Raw genomic sequence first — 18,768 nt, forward strand, 5'->3', positions numbered from 1 at the left:
TGATGCTGGCCACCGCAATCTGTATCTCTGGACATCTATAATGCATTTGCTAAGTTTGAAGTCGATCAGTTCGATGGAAAGGGACACATGCACGCACACAAAGATTTTACACATTTAGGATATTGCTGTCCTTGAAACCATGTATCTCCATCATTCATTTTTTTTCCCCATAAATGAATGCCCCATTTCATACTTATACATCATGTGACAGTGTCATGCAAAAGTAACCGATCTGCTATTTCCTGGTATTTTTGACATATCCAAAATAGGAACTCCAGATTAAAGTGGTTTGTATGTGTGTTTTAGAAATATGTAATGCTTATGACTAAATAATAACATACATATGGTTTCTGCAGCAACGAATTATATCTCTGCCCTTAGAAGTACGGTGCGCCTGTATAAAATATATTTGCATGAATTTCCCTCATAGAGTTATGATTTCCCTTCGCATCGGACCTCTGTTAGAAATAGGAGAGGTTCAATTGAAAGATTGGCTTTCCATTACATAAACACGTGGTTTCTGTGCCGTCTTATCACTGATGCACTCAGAAATTATGATCAGACTTGAGACAAATGTCTCTAAGTGACATATCTTACAAACATGTGCTATTTTGCATGAGAGGGGGAGAGGTGGTGGAGTTAGCTGCTTTAGCAGACAGTTCCAATGGAGTTAAGTGGTTTTGTCTGAAGCGCTTTCTAATAAAATTTCATTGGTTCAATGTTTTTTTAACCAACACAGACGTAAAACCTCAAAAATTTAGTTCAGCGGTTTCCCCCGACAGCGACGATAGCCTACGCCCTATTCTCATTCATAATGTACCTGGAGGTTGAGACATACTCTATTTATTTATTGTATTTCTTTCATATACAGTATATATTTGTTTTAGCTCTGGTGTCTCTCCTTCACCAGAGCGGGTGGTCTCAGGTCAGAACCTGGCTCAGGGGGGGATGATGTGAAGTTGATTTGCGGTGGTTCTCCTTTTCAGGGAAATAAAACGATAGGCCTGCGGTTTTTAAATCCTTCTTCTATTCTGGCTTTTCAACCACTCTCTGCTTAGAAATCCTATCTGTCAGCAAGCATGAATGAATGAATGAATGAATGAATGAATGAATGAAGAGTGTGTGACAGAGAATGGGATTCTCTGCTCTAATTGGGCACACTGGGTGACAAATCCAAACGGAGGTCACTTGGGGTTGATGTCTATTTGAACAGAGGGTGTGCGTGTGACTTACATACTGTAGGGAAATGGATTTATAGCGTTTAAGTGGATGAGTCAAAAGGGCTATTACGCCAATCAGCCTGTGCTGACTGTCGATGCCCAACTGTGGGCATGACAGGATGTTCCACTCAGCTTATGCTCAAAGAGAAAACCAAGCAGCGTTGGAATTTTCTCAGGGTGAGTGAGTGTCACGTCGCAAAGAAAGAAAGTGGACTTGAGGAATAGGAAAAAGACAAAAGAAGGTATTTTTAACGAGGGGAATCTTATGTCCCAATGGGTACTAGTGTTCGTTTCCATTGTTCAACATAAGGCGTGTGTGTGTGTGTGTGTGTGTGTGTGCGTGCGTGCGTGCGTGCGTGCGTGCGTGCGTGCGTGCGTGCGTGCGTGCGTGCGTGCATGAGTACGTGCGTGCGTGCGTGTGTGTGTGTCGCTGGTGCGCGTGTGACTGTGTGTGTGTTGAAAAGGTTATTGTTCAGCTGGCTTACATTGCTGAGCATACAGTGTGTACACAAGCTTAGATTCTGTTTACAGGAATATCACAAACTGCTCCCCTCAAACCTCAGCCATGTTATGATTGATGGCTGAACTGTGGTTCGACCAGGGATTTAGGCAATTAACAAAGTCTCGTTTCACATACAGTAGAGCTCAGATTTATGCCTTTGTCGAAGAGTTAGCATAGGCTACTTGATCCAAAACACAATGTCCCAAATGGCTATAAAGATTTAGCACCGCTTGCTTCATCTGATGCTTATTCTTGCACAAAACTGCACAGGTCCCCCTCAGAGGCAACATGTGTGGTCTTAAAGGGACACTATCAGGATTTCCAACATTATAATACCTCCATACAATGTTGTAGGACTGATGTAATCTGAGCAGTCTTCTCTGTGTCTCTGAAAGAAGTCGAGGAAGTTGAGGCTGAGGAGTGATGTCATTGGAATAAAATCTGTGGATGGGAAAAGTACAACCTTTACTTTCTGGTTTAAAAAAAATTGTAATCCTGACCTCATGATGAAATGCAAGCTGAAACAGTAAGAAAGAGGCGTTTCCGCTTTCAATGCATCGTAAATATTGGTTTATGGATGAAAACTAAATGAAATGAAATGCCCATCAAAAGCATTCAACTATAGTGTGCCAAGGTGGAGATCTTCAAGGACACTCACCACCAGCATGGCTGGGGCCAGGCAAGCAATGCCTGCCCTACGGCATGTATCACAAAAGCCATTCCACCAGAGTATGGAGCAGTCTCCACCTGTCTGTCAACCATTTGGCTGTTGAATAAGCCCTGAGCCTTGCAGGAAGATGTAGCAACATCGAAACATAATGTTTTTTTGTTTTGTTTTTGGCCTGCACCCTGTCAATAAATAAAAGGCTTCAACTGTCAGAGATTGTGCCAGTGCTCATTTTCTGTTCACCTTATAAGTCCTGCTCCTGACTGAGATGCAGCGGACCAGCATGAACCTGGCCTGAGGCGCGGTGGACCCTGAGCCCTGAGCCCTGCCAGTCTTAATGTAGACCAGTGGTTTTCAACCCTTTTCATATCACAGCCCATTATTTATTCTGCATTTGAGCCACAGGCACAGACCACCATTTGATGACATTTAGCTAACTCGGACCCAAAACTAAAGAATATAATCCATGCTGTATTGATGTTGGTACCATAGGGGAGATAACAGGCAAATATCAAAACAACAATTAGCCCTTCACTAAATCCCACCCCAAAAAGCGATTGTCCAATGCCAATCCAAATAGTTTAGCAACGGTTGCTATGCAGGTCAATCTTTCTTCGCTGCTAACGTGCCTATTGGACAAGGATGGGTTGGGGAGGGACTTAGTGAAGGGCTAATTCCGCTACATTCTCTAATTGTGTATAGAATTAACTTAAATTATGCAGATGTTTAACAATATTTCACACTCTCAAGAGTTGAAGATCTATAAGGGTCCATTTGGTTACCAACTCATCATTTGGCTGGGGACTACACACCGTCCGTCACACAGGTATTATAATAACTTTATATGACTATGATTACACACCACTGCTGCTGAACTGGCTCTGTCACTTATATTATACACTTACTTATGTTTGATATCTGCTGCTAATGTCTCTCACCTGCACAAGGGTCTGTTGTGGTACAGGCCTATCAGCTGCAGCGAATGTTTCTCATCTTGCATTAGAAATATTCAGCTTGATTGTATTTCTATTTGGACATGCATGCACCTTATTTCATATTGTACATTTGGCATTGTTCCGTTTTGTTGTGTGACTTTGTTTCCCTCGTGTCTTTCTATTCTTTACATTTACTTTTCTTCAAACCGCAAAACATTCAGAGCTAATTAAGTACTTTCACTGGAACAATAATAGTAGATTAGCATGGGAATTAGATCTTATGGGGTGGAAATTCCAGAGGAAATTTGGAGCTCAAGTATTTCTCTAATTAACTCTGCATCATTTTGTGTGCGACAGAATTTGATACAATTTAAAATATTTCATAGACTGCACTTCTCCCCCGTCGGTTAGGTCCAACTGCCCAAGATGTCACCATTATTCTGCATCTCTCAGCCACAGGTTCTGGTCCTGCCAGACTACTGACGGACTTCTGGTCCGGCGTTTTTGAATGCTTCTTTCTCATCAATGGGAGGCATGGCACTAAGCCCTAATCCTTATACTGCTATCCTGGGGGTGATCCCAAGAGAGGTAGGTGGCCTACCTCTCTTGGGATCACCCCCAGGTACCGTATAGGCCTTTCGGGCCAACTAAGGAGTTCTATTGCTTTCGCCTCACTGCTGGCCCGAGGGCTCATACTAAGAAAACTGGAAGGCAGAAAAACCCAGTGGATTCAAGAAGTCCTGTATATGTTAAAGCTGGAGAGAATTAGATATAATGTCCACGGTTCACAGGAGAAATTTGACAGAGCCTGTGCTACGTTTATCTCATATGTTGAAGACTTTACATTTCCCTAAGGGGAAGGGGAGGTAAGCAGTGATCAGACCCCGTGCTCTGTCCCCTAATGGGGATTGGAGTGATCAGACCCCGTGCTCTGTCCCCTAATGGGGATTGGAGTGGACAGGGCTGGAATGCACCTTCCTTCCGAAGCCACGATGGTGGCGGTACTATTGACTAACATTATTTGCCACATCAGATATGTCTTTTTTTGTGTTTTGTGTATTTTTGTGTCATCTTATTTTTTGTACCCATCTGGTGTTTGATCGTTGTATTTGAGTTTGCTGTTTCTGGACGGGGGGGAGGGGGGTGGGTATAAAAACGGAATTGTTTTAACTAACTGCCTGTCTGAACTAACTTGCAAAAAAGGAATACAAACACTTTACAAAGTACTTTCACTGACACTTTTACACCTGAAAACGTGACAATAACATTTAAGTTGATCGGCCATTTGCAGTGAATGAGTCACGTAGGTATACAATTGTAAATTAAGCCTTAAAATAGTTACACGCAAACATATAAATCATAGTTCAGTCATAAATCATATTTTCTCTCTTCTGGTCTCTCTCTCTCTCTCTCACTCCACCCCCCCTCTATCTCTTTCTCTCTCTCTCTCTCTCTCTCTCTCATTCCCATCATCCCATACACCCACCCACACACACACACACCCGTGAGCATAATCAAGCCCAATCAACCTGCCTTGTCCAGGTGGAACAAGAGCGGAGAAAGACAGGTTTTGATTCTATGGTGTTCTGCACGTCTGAGTGTTGAAAGAAATCAAACAAGCAAGGACAGGCTCTCTGCTGAAGGAGGCCTGACAGAGCAGCACTGATTTAAGCAGCTGTCATACGTGTTGCTTTGTTCAACCACACCAGCTCCGCAGCAATGATCTCTATGCCGATGACCTGTGACTCTCTAATATGGCAAGTAAGACATCTGCTTAATGGATACACTTGTGCTTGTAGGCACTAAAAGTGTGCACAGTGACATATACGCGGGTGCATGTGCATGGCTCACGCGTGTGATAGATTGTCTGTTTGTATCTTTATTAGTACTCACGAAGGAACATGCCTATGACCACGCACGCACGCACGCACGCACGCACGCACGCACGCACGCACGCATGCATGCATGCATGCATGCATGCATTCCCTTCCCACACTTGCTCCTATGGGTGTCACAGCTGCAGGTTGGTTGTCTAAACAGCGGTGGTGCCATTCTAAACATTGGAATGGCACCAGTGTACACTAACTCTGAGAGAGTGAAGAAAGTGAGTGAGTGTGTGTGTGTGTGTGTGTGTGTGTGTGTGTGTGTGTGTGTGTGTGTGTGTGTGTGTGTGTGTGTGTGTGTGTGTGTGTGTGTGTGTGTGTGTGTGTGTGTGTGTGTGTGTGTGTGTGTTTGGTCGGGCTTTACCTTCTGGAAAAGTCATTTTTTAGGAGAGCTAGAGATGGCAAAGGGTTAAAGACTGGGGCGAGGTTTTCCTCTTCTTCTGGCAGGGAGACAACAGTTCCATGGCTCCACCTGCATTCTTCTGTAAACTAGGAAGCAATGCCATCACACCATGGTGAGTTGCTATTCTGCCCCCACACACACACATACCACAGAACATAGGGCTGATTTACAGCCAGAACTCCCCTTTGAGCAATAAATCCTTTCTCATTATACCTGGGGTTATGTGTGGAGGGAGGATACATGATTATGGGCTTATAGCTGAACTTCTCTACAACATTAAACATGCTATGGCTTAAGAATGTCTCTTCTTCCCACCCCCCCACCCCCCGCCCGACCAATCTTTCAGGAGTGAATCAACTTGTAATAACTAAACTGTTACATTTCAGGAAATAGACAAATGTACCTATACTATAGTTATTATTTAGGCACAACAAGCTCTAGTTAATACCTTTCATTTGTTAAACATTTATAAAATCCACAGACATGAAGGGGATGAAATGTAAGTGATATTTTGATTTTAAAATAAGTGTTACATGTAGCTCTATATTCCAATAGCAATAACGTGATTGGTCAGTAACAGGGGTCTCCCCTCTCCAGTTCATTCATACATTACAGACAATACAGTTTCAGGTCAGGATACCAATTTTATCCAATCAGGAAAGAGAACTCAGGATACAGGATGCAGGATAAGCGGAATTTTAAGTGGAATTATAAGTGGAATTTAAAAGTAATGCAACAAACGAAATTAGCAGACAAATTTGGAATTGGAACACAGTGAAACTGAAGCTAAACTGTTCTCTCTCCTTATTCAGCAAAATTGGTGCTCCACCCGCAGATTTATTCTCAGTTTACTGTTGAGCTGGACAGTCGGAGAGGCCTCTGTATACTGAACAAAGATGCAATATACTATCAGAATATATAGTAGACCTTTTTAAAGGACCATGCACTTCACCACTTTTCAACCTATCTTCATATAATTTGTCCTCACTAATCTTAAATACCACAATTCGGTCTGTGTCTCATAGGAGGGCTGTGGGCAGTTCAGAATCCCATCTTCCAGCTAGTGACATATTTAAAAATATATATATTAGATGAAAAGTGGGACTTCGTTTTTTCTTCTATACACAAGTCCTCTCTCTGTGCACGACAGTACAGTACAGTACAGTACAGTACAGTACAGTACAGTACAGTACAGTACAGTACAGTACAGTACAGTACAGTACAGTACAGTACAGTACAGTACAGTTTAAAATAGTCCACAGAGCACATATGTCTAAGGCTAAACTTGCTAGTATTTATCCTGACGTAACCCCTATACCTGTGACAAGTGCAAGAGTAATGATGCAACTTTGATTCATCGGTATTGGATGTGTCCGAAATTACAAGCATTTTGGGGGAATGTGTTTAATACTTTATCCAACATTCTTTTAATACTTTATCCAACATACTTTATCCAACATTCTTTTAATACTTTATCCAACATACTTTATCCAACATACTTTATCCAACATTCGGCAGAGTGCCGCATGGTTGATTTTGCCTTATTGCTCGCTAGGCGTGCCGTTCTGTTCAAATGGAAGGATTCTGACCCGCCCGTGCTCCGTCAGTGGCTTCGTGATATAATGTCCTGGAGATGTTAAGGTTTTCAGTTGCCGGCTCTGACAAAGTCTTTTATAAGACCTGGGGCCCGTTTATGACATTCTACCACAACACACAAACTGTACAGTGTGGTGTGCCCATGCCTAGACCACCATGACACCAAACCACAACCAAATACAAAATCTGTATTTTATCTGCTATGATAATTTTTTTCATGATTTATTTTCCCTTTTATTATTGTTTGTTTTTCTTTAAATTTTCAGATTGCTTCCCAACTGTCCTGGGGATTGTGGGTGGGGGGAGGGTGGAATAGGATAGGCCGGGGATTCAGTTTTATTTTATTTTATTGTTATATTTCTTCTGTGTCTTATTTGATTCTCCTGTGAATGTTTCCCGTAATGTACTGTAGGTCAGTGACGTGACACCCCTAAAAAAGTGTTTTTTAAAAACCTTTAAATAACAGGAATAAAAATCATTTACTTTTGTTCTACTCACTCTCATCTTTATGGAAACATATTTTGTTTTTAGATATTTTATTGGAATCAGAATTTATTCAGCATTTTGTTGTACTTGTGCCTAAAATCATCATATGGTGTGACATGACAATAATTGTTTATAAAATGAAATTGGAGTACACCTTTCTTAAGTTACTCACTTTATCAAAGTCCTTTATCATAACTAACCTGTAATCCACTATAGTTTTGTGAAAATTTCTTAAATCTGTATATTATTTTCGTAATCAACACTCAATGTGAGGCCCATGTTGTCGGTCTTTCAACATATTTTGTATTTATTGTGACACAACTTTCTCTAAAATTACACAAATATTTGTGACTCTTCCTGATACTATTTGCTATGTAATCCATGAACATTAATGGTTTCATCATTAATAAAGGTATGATTTTTTCACTATTTGGAACGTCACACCAAATGATTTAGTGTCACACCGTATGATCATATCTTCATTTCTCAAAGCAAACTGTGTTTTAACCTACCTATTAGTGAGTACTGAACTTTACAGATTGATTAAACAATTACTCAGGAAAAAAAGCAACAGGAAAATTGCTTTAACATTGAATAACATGCAAATGACTGAATAAAACAAAATTAAACACATTTTATTGTGGATAGTTGCAGATTTTAGGTGAAGCTGTTTAAAACAAATGTTTAAATGGACAAAAGAAACATGGGTCTTTGTTATTTATTGTTATATCTGTAGGAAAATACAATTTGCATCATATGGTGTGACAAAAAAGTCATATGGCGTGACAGGCAGACAGTCACACCATTATGATATAGTGTCACACCATATTATGTTTTCTGCACTTAACATAACCTTGAGGCTACTAGCTACACATTAGCATGCTAACAACATGCTATCTATAACAAAGCAACATAGATTTACATGTAATTATGACCAACAAATCTAATAACTTTAGCTTTTTTAATGAAAAAGGTGTCACACCCACAGACACTCGGATGAGTCGCATTGGTCAGCGTTCCAACAAGATCGTATTTCATGGAAATGTTAAAATGATAATTCACCACAGACACCTGTCATGCTATTGTAATGCAAGTGCTGAGCAGCCTTACTGAAGAAGGACCTCTCTATCCCAATGGGTGTTCAAACAATTGCCTGTTGAAATTTCCCAAAATGGTGTCACACAATATGATTTTGGTTTGGGGGACAAAATCTTTTTGATCAGAAATTACTGAAAACATTAAGCTTGGACTTTGAAAAGATTAGGCTCACAAATAGACATCTATATTATATTTATGGAATTTTTAAAAGAATTTTAGCATTTTTTCCCCTTAGTTTTATTCAAGTTCCTACTTTGAGAAACAGGGCCAGGACAGTCGCACCGTATGAGTTTTGCTATGTTTGGTTGAAAATTCTGAAGAAATGAGGAATGAAATGTTTTAATCTTGAGTATGTTCACATGAAGCATAATGTCCTGCACAATATTCAGAAGGTTTTTGACAAATATATTTTTTATTTATACGCGTTTGACACTGAGGACAGCAAAGGACAGCATGTCACGTCACCCACCCACGTGTGACTTAACAACACTTATGGCTGCCCCTGGGCTTTTGTTTAAAATTTAATAAAAAGATGTTGAAAAGAAAGAAAAATATACATATTTATTTTATTATCGTGAGAACGATGGCTTCCATTATCGCATTGCAACTTGTCAGGAATAGAAAGCCTGCAGTTTCTATTTGCTTGGATTCCCCATTGATGATGTCACTGGAAGACGGGTTTCTGAACTGCCCACAGCCCTCCTATGAGACATGGACTGAGTAGGAAAAGATTGTGGTATTTAACCTATATAGGTTGAAAAGTGGTGAAGTCGTCCTTTAACAATAAACCTTCCGTTGATTTAACCACAAATATAACTTACAGCACCTTTCTTTCAACCTGGTGTCCTTATTTTGGGCATGGCATGTCATGGCACAAATGGTCAAAGAAAACGCTTTTTTTTGGTTTACTCTAAAAACAGCTCATCTACAAGCTCACAATGATCAATTTAAAAACGTTAAAAAACGTTTGCGTGACACTGTCATTCAACAATTTATATAAATGGAGCATTCATTTTAGAAAAAGAACAAATCATGAAATATGGAGATACAAGGTTTCTGCCTGACAGCAACGATTATGAATCATGCCAAAATATCACACAGAAATGTTTTCATCAAGATCCGTCCGCCTGGCTGACGGTGAGTGTGCTGCAGACATGCAAACACAGACATACGAGCACCCACGCTCCTCAGCTGTCCCAACACTTTCTTTGGTGTGACTGTTCTGCAGTACTAGGAGGCGTAGGAACAAATGGTGTTTGGGGGAGGGGGGGGGGGGGGGGGGGGGGGGGGGGTTAGACATGCCTGACGTGCCTGCCTCAGCAAACCACAAACCGCTACGGGGGCTTGAAGGGGGCAGCAGACTCCCAACACCCCTCAGGACAGGTGCTATCGGTGGTGACATCACTGTTTAACAGGGCTATTGGAGGCCTCACTGCAAGGAGAACTCCACAGAGGCTCAGGGGCATTATTTTACTGAAGCACAATCACTATACCGGCTCCTCCTGTCCACATGTCGAAATGTCCTTGGGCAAGACACTGAACCCGACATTGCCTCCAATGAGTCGGTCGGTGTGAGCTTGCCACCATTGGTGTGTGAATGTGGGAAGTGAGGACGCTGCAGGCGTCGACTGTTCGCCACTTCCCCTCCCAATGTATGAATGAATGAACCATTGTAAAGCGCTTTGAGCACTTGGAAAAGCGCTATAAAAATTACCTAAATGTACAAAATGTACCATGTACAAAATGTCAGACTCCGACCCAGGTTAGCATCATTTATGAACTATTAATAGACTAATCTAATAGACGTATCAGGTACAACCTATCAATGATGTGGGCCGTCAATGAATGATTACATGTGTAGGCTGTAAAATAATTTACAGTGCTGATATCTAATAAAAACAATAATAATACAATACAATATTATACAAAATGCTTTTTCGAAAGAGGGTTACAAAGTGCTTTACAATAGCAAGATAAAATGTTGCCATAAGGAAGAAACAACTTTCGAGTAAAACTTCAAATTTTGTTCATACATACACAGTGTCAGCGAGTTACACCGAAGAATTGACATGTACACACGCACGCACGCACGCACGCACGCACGCACGCACGCACGCACGCACGCACGCACGCACGCACGCACGCACGCACGCACGAACACACGCACACACACACACACACACACACACACACACACACACACACACACACACACACACACACACACACACACACACACACACACACACACCCTAGGCGGTGTAGGCGCCCTACACCCTCACATACATCTCTGTTTTCCTCCCACTCTCCATCCCATCCGATATGACTTGGCCCCGGTAGGGTCATTTGGAACTGAATCAACAGGTGGCTCAATGGACGTTGTCACTATAACGCTGAGCCTCGGGGCTCCGGCCCTTCACTGCGGCCCCCGCCAGGAATCCATCTCACTCATTCAGAGTGCTCTCTCCCCTCTCTCACTCTCTCCGCCGTGCTTCCCTAAACGTCCACAATGGCATTTAAGCTGGTCGGTCACTTGATACATGGAAGCAGCAGAGAGCCTTGAGGACTAGGCCATTCTACTTGGGTGAGCAAACGGAACATCTGCGCTCAGCACCCCCCGCTTTCTTCTAGCTTGACCCATGTCTCCGATATTTAAAAAAAAAACACGAAGGCGTCGTCTGCGAATGTGAGCACGTTCCAGCTCAGGGCATTGGAATGTTGAGATAATGTTGTGATAACGAGCTGAATGAATAGCGAGGTGGATCCACTCCGCTCTGCATTTTTCTTCCCCCTGCCAGGGATGGGTATAGTCGATTTGCAAGGCCCGATGCCCTTTATTGGCTATAAGAGGAAGGGCAGAGGAGGTGGTTTCCAGAAATTAAATTAAATTAAATTGTGAGCTTGTGTCATGATTCTCATCCAAGGTGAGGTGGATTTCTTGAATCAGAGATCTTTCGCTGTGAAGTGTAGAAGTTTTTCTTTTATTTTTTTTAATCCAGAAGACACTGTTCCTGTTCCTTTGTGCATATAAATAACGAATATCATAGATATGCAAACTAAAAGAAATTACGTTAATTGACATTTACACACTGTCATCACATGCACGCACGCACGCACGCACGCACGCACGCACGCACGCACGCACGCACGCACGCACGCACGCACGCACGCACGCACGCACGCACACACACACACACACACACACACACACACACACACACATACACACACACACACACACACACACACACACACATTCTTCTTAGACATTTTCCAAGGATGGTGAGATCTATCACCACCAGACATTGAAAACCAACCTACTTCTACGTCTTATTACCTAATTATAGTGATGCAAACATTCAGAAGGGGATCTCGGATAATAGAATCATACTGTCTCGGATAATAAAATCATACTGTCTGGGACTTGCTCTATATTACGTCGGTCGTTAGGTCCTGATGAAGGTCTAATGACCTAAACTTTTTTTTTAATTATCATGGATCTCCTTCCAAACATTTGCACTTTTTGTCCTGTCACCGACCTTAAAAAGGTGTGCATCGGCCTTCGTCTAAAAGTAATGGAAACATAAAATAAGTCAATCGTATTCGTATATGGGACTCACTTGATTAAGTTTCATTTTTTAAAAGACACATGGTTGAAGTTTCAATTCACTGTTGGCTGGAAAAGAGAAATGATTTGTGATTTGTCAGCAAATGTCTTTTCTAAGGTTGCATACAGTCTGATAAGTCAAATACCAACGTAATGCTAATGGCATCACATGGTCAAGTTTCATGCACGGTAATTGTACTTAATATGGGGCAGATTTCAGTTCCTTCTTTAATTTTCCTAGCTGCTGAAGAATTGTGAAATTATTTGTGGCTTGTGTTTCCAATTTCCCTTTTATTCACAATCGCTGCACAGTTGTTGCAGATGATAGAAATATTTTTGACATTTGACATGAAGAAATAATGATTCTCTTCCCCATTCTTTTGTATCATAGCGTCTCTTCCTGAACTTATTCCGATTAAACTCGTCTCATCTCACTAGTTGTGATTGAGGATTAGTAGCATAATAAGGCTAATGAACACCTGCATATCAACATATCGGAAGTGGTGTAAAGTAACTAAATACATTTACTTAAGTACTGTACTTAAGTACAATTTTGAGGTATTTGTACTTTACTTGAGTATGTCCGATTTTCAGTCCTTTTACTCCACTACATTTCAGGGCCAATTTATTTTTAGATAATTAGCCTATTACAAAACATACATTAACCACATTTCGGACATTTGAAAATATTATACAAGCTCACAATGCGTAGCTATGTGACGCAGAGACATTCTGCATAATGAGTACTTTCTACTTTTGGTACTTTAAGTACATTTTGATACCAATACTTTTGTACTTTTACTCAAGTAAATTTTGAATTCCGGAGTAGTGCTACATTGTCGGGCACCACACTCCCTCGAGTCCTTGCCGATATGTGCTCTGAGTTTGAAGTTGGTCGTTCGCGAATATAGACATGACCAGACCAGTATGGGCATAGCTGTCAGATCTGTGGCTGTGGACAACCGATCTCTGTATGTATAAGTATGTCTATATATGGGCATATCGGGTGTGTCGTTCATGGTTATGTCTGAGTCATAGCGACATGACCGTGGTACGCTCGCCCGTCCTCCCATTAGCCAATTTTAATAGAGGATGAGTGCTTGTCTGTTCAGACTTAGGCCTCACTCACACTGTTGCAACATGCATACAACATTTGTCTTGTGTCTTGTCTGTGTTTAATGGCCGCCCGCGGCCCCAATGCATTTCCAATGCACATGGTTTGACAAAACATATATGTTTGATCGCTGTGTTGTGCCCCCCTCCCCCGCATCAAACAAAAATGTTTTGTCAAACCATGTGCATTGGAAATGCATTGGGGCCGCGGGCGGCCATTAAACACAGACAAGACACAAGACAAATGTTGTATGCATGTTGCAACAGTGTGAGTGAGGCCTTAGTCCAACATTTTAAACATGCTGCCCCCAAAATAATAACTTGTATTTTGAGGTCATTATAGTGTAACAAAAAAAGTGTAGGCCTAAACGTCTAAAACATATAATGTATAAAATACAAAAATAGCAGAACTACAATACAATAGGTAATTGGCCTAGACTATTTGCGATATTGTCGTACGAGAAGTGCATAGGGCTAAAAGACAACTCCGGAATAAATAACAAATTGTCCTACTTTGAGTGAGCGTTCGGCACAGCTGCTAATCGAAGGGAATGTGCTGGCCAATCACAGCGCGTATTTTCCTGGACTTCGCAAAACACATAATAGCTAGCATAAATGATATGTAGCTTGCGGAGTTACCTCAGTCAGATATACTCGAGGTGAGGTGCTCATTCAGTGTTATGCAAGACCCACATGCCATTCGCTTACGTGGCAATCAAGCTGACCAATTGGGCGGGGTATTTAATCTCACCCAAGTCTGGATTCTTCCTGCGTTCCTTAATTCCTCTGCATATGCGTTCCTGGTGTTGTTATGCACTTGTTTGCTCCCACCGCCACCCCAGCACCACCGGTGGGCTCTGCTACGTATTTCCGTATTTCTAAAAGGTGTGCATCGGCCTTCGTCTAAAAGTAATGGAAACATAAAATAAGTCAATCGTATTCGTATATGGGACTCACTTGATTAAGTTTCATTTTTTTAAAGACAATACATGGTTGAAGTTTCAATTCACTGTTGGCTGGAAAAGAGAAATGATTTGTGATTTGTCAGCAAATGTCTTTTCTAAGTTAGCATACAGTCCGTTTTGGAGTATTTCTGTTCCCCATGGGGGGGTTGTTATTGTATCTATCTCCCTGCTCCTATGGTTAATGATGGTTGTATAATTAAAGGGACAAAAATGTAGCAGAGCCGAACGCCAAGATCAAATGTTATATGCACACTTGTATTCTCATTCTCTAATAAATATTTGTTCAATCTATTTGTGAGTTATGTGACTGAACATCTGTTGAGCAGAGCAGACTACGATGACTTGTGTGGGACAACCAAGGCATGGATGCGTGTGTAACGACAACTGATTACAATTTCCTGAGGAAAAGAACTTAAGCAGCAATATGCTCATCTGGGGCTCATTTGGGATCAATATTAAGTAGGAAAATGAGCCTGATATGATATTTAGTCCGGAGTTGTCCTTTCAGTGGAGTTGTCCTTTAAGTGGAGTTGTCCTTTAAGTGATTATGTCTGAACAAGAAAGTGTGTGTGTGTGTGTGTGTGTGTGTGTGTGTGTGTGTGTGTGTGTGTGTGTGCGTGCGTGCGTGCGTGCGTGCGTGCGTGCGTGCGTGCGTGCGTGCGTGCGTGCGTGCGTGCGTGCGTGCGTGTGCGTGTGCGTGCGTGTGCGTGTGTTTGGGGGGTGCCCAATTCTGGCACTAATGATAATCATACATTTTACTTGTATTTAGTTATTTGATAATTTTAGCCCTGCTAGTGAGAGTGTGTGGCTCCAAATAAGGATGGTAATGTCAGTTGGTTCAAACCACTTTGGTGTTTTTGGATGTCAGGAATAGTACAGTCACTAGGGGCTGCTAGTGGGAATCTTTACACTCTTAGTTTTGTTCCTTTTGAATTCACAAGTGCAGCCTATGTAAAGAAAACTAAAAAGACGGAGGCGGTAGTAGCTGAGGTAGCGATCATTTTATAGTATATATACTATATGGTGATGAGGAAATAACTAAAAAAGGACATAGGCTGCAATGCAAAGAAAGATTTGACAGTGAAAAGAATCCCGCCATGAATCTTAACAACTTCTGCAATTACTTTAAGCATCAGCTGCCACTGAACATTTCCTCTCAGTATTGGCCACTCAAGTCGCTTGAAACACAAATGACCGCACAGCCAAATCCAAACCAACCACACATGGATGGTTTACATTACAGCTCAACACATAGGCCTACATCACAGTTGCCTCCTGGCTCCCTGGCCCCCCACCTCCACGCACGCACGCACGCACGCACGCACGCACGCACGCACGCACGCACGCACGCACGCACGCACGCACGCACGCACGCACACACACACACACACACACACACACACACACACACACACACACACACACACGGGGGGGGGGGGGGGGGGGGGGCACCAGGGCCCCACGACCACCAGCTTTTGCTTATTGCTGCACACAAGCGCATTTGCACATATCATATATACAACTTACACATGTCTCCATTGTATGTTGATTTATCCAAATTCAGCCGCCTTCTGCACACATGCTTAGTGCACAGTTTACATGTTGACTGACGAGAGTGCCATGTTTGGTGTGAAGGCTATGTAAACAATGTACCATATACAGTACATATATCCTTTTTTCTGTCAAAGTACAGTTGGCCTCAAACGCTCCTACGGGTACATTATTCTTTTCTACCTGGCAGGCTATTTACCTGACAATAACCGCGTGTGCCTGTAAGACATGGCTTGCAGATATAGCAGTAAATCTGTCAAGGCACATGGAAGAACTTCCCCCATTCATCCAGAAACACATTGCTGTGTGTAGATCAACAGGATCAGGTGTTGGGGATAATTTGAAGGGGATGGAAGCACCAGGCTTTATGGGTAATCAGACTAACAGATGAGCCCTATATCCTGTTCTCACACATGGCCAAGGCCACACTTGTCGCTATGTGCATGCGCACACACACGCGCGCGCATGTGTCTGACTGTGCTCCCAGAGTCCCATGTGTGTACTCTCCAGTGAGTGAATGAGCGAGGGCCTTGTCGAGTTTGCATGTACATGTGCGTGTCAGTCTCTCTGTGTACATGTGCAAGGCATGTGAGTGTGTGCGCGCGCATTACAAGGCGTGCATGGGCATGTCTGTGCACACACAAGTGCATGTGTGTTCGCGTGCATTCATGCATGCACATGGGGTCGAATTTGAAACAATGGGCCTGCTGTTTGCCTCTCTCCACCACTGCTGGAGTTGCCTTTACACCTGTGCTTGGCAGCCCTCCCAACCAGCCCCCCCCCCCCCCCCCCCCCCCCCCCCCCCCCCCCCCCTCCTAAACACACCCCCCCCCCATCCACCCAGGTCTCGGTTTACATCCTGCATTAGCTTTTAGTGCTGCATTACAAAGAACAATGCATATTCAACAAGACTTTCCAGCTCAGATAATATGTATGTACGATGACCCCGCAGGCATCCCTTATTTTAGACTCACACAAAAAAAGAGTCCCATATTAAAGTTGCAATCTTTAGGTATATTATATGCTAGCTGGGATTCAAATTCAGGTCTCCCCGCACGGGAGACCTAACATCAACCGCTCATCCAAGAAGGAATTTCCAATTTGCCAAGGAAGATTTGATGGGTTTCTGAGCTGGGAAGCAGGGCTATACAACTACAAGTCAACCAGTTCATGATTTACCTGACTCCAAAGGAAATAAAATAAAATAAAAATCAATGGAAGAATAGAGAGACCACCCCTACTATTTCAGATGTACTAGTTAAATTGTAATAATATGCTCTATACCATTGGTTAAAATAAAATCATATTCATTTGAATAAGTTCCGGACTGCAGCTTTAAATTTGAGGAGTTGCAACCAAGATGAGCTACCGTTGGGTGACGTCTCTTTCTGTCTCCCTCTATTATTGTCTTGAAACGCCTCCTTTCTTTCTTTTATCCTTTGTTTCTCTTGTTCTCGGCCTTTCCTTCTCTCCTTGTTCTCCCTCCCTCTGCCCTCTTTCTCACTCTTTTCAGTATTTTCCTGTCTCGTCAAACATTGGGTCCGTAAATGGGTGACCCCGCGGTTCCTCGGACCTGGGGAGAGCCAGAGGCGCAAGAAGAGGGTGCGCGGTCTTGCGCGTGAAGTGAGAGCACGGCTGGGGGGATTTAGGGGTTCAAAAGCCTGCTGAGACCCAAGGCATTTTCCCTGGTGTGAGGGGCTTTGTGAAACTAAAGCCTCAAGGCTATGAGAAGGGAGGGAGGGGTGTAGGTGGGGGGGGGATTGAGAGATTGAAGGAGGGAGGGAGGGCAGGGCAGGGAAGTGGGTGGAGGCCGGGGTTGGGACGAGGCATATGACAGGAACAGGACAATCCCATTTTTCCCGCGGTGTCGGCATCACAGGTGTGTGAACCTGAGTGTGTGTGCGTGCGTATTTGTGTGTGTTGGAGAGGCCCATGCCAAATCAATGACACACTGTATTGTAATCACCTATTGTGGCGACAAGGCACGGCGCTCAAAGGTAAACACTTTAGAAAGGAAAAAAAAGTCTTATAGTAATGGACCAGGTACCGTACAACCCTCTGGCTGCAGCATTCAGCCTTTTACAAAGGATGGGGGGGGATTTATTTAGAGAGCAAGACATAAAATAAAGCTCCCTTTATCGTTCTCACAGGCATTGCTCAAGGTTTTGCCATAGTTACAGACTTACAGTGGGCAACAAACAATGAGAGTAAGTCAGATAAAGCTTGACACCAGAATTCCATTGAGCACTAGTTGCTAGGTAAGGGACTTTTCGCAATTCCCCATATTCGTTCTAACTGAAGCATTAGCTACCCCTCTCCCTCTCTCTCACACTCCCTAATGCCCCCTGAGAATAAAGATTAAACTTTTTTCCCCCCCTTTTACTGATAATTTGACCGCTTTTTATCTACTGGCTTGGCGGGGCACAACATATTTGGAATGCTTTCTATTATTTCTGACAGGATATTTAGTAGGCCAGCTGTACTTTTTTTAATTCTGCTATTCAGAGCCGCTATTATGCTTATATGAATACATTTCTCTCTGCCTGTCATGTTGATTGTAACTCTGTATGTTGGGGACTCTTACAACAAAGGGGCATAATTTCAGGGGGGTTCCTGCCCCCGTTCCCCCCTCCTCAGCCCCATTCAACACGCAAACAATTCCAAATCAATATCTCCTTGCACGCAAGTCTAGTCCATGGCTGGCCTATAAAAAACTATAGGTAGGGTACTGGGTAGGCTATA

Source organism: Electrona antarctica (assembly GCF_951216825.1).
Source record: "Electrona antarctica genome assembly, chromosome: 2".
Classification (NCBI taxonomy): Eukaryota; Metazoa; Chordata; class Actinopteri; order Myctophiformes; family Myctophidae; genus Electrona; species Electrona antarctica.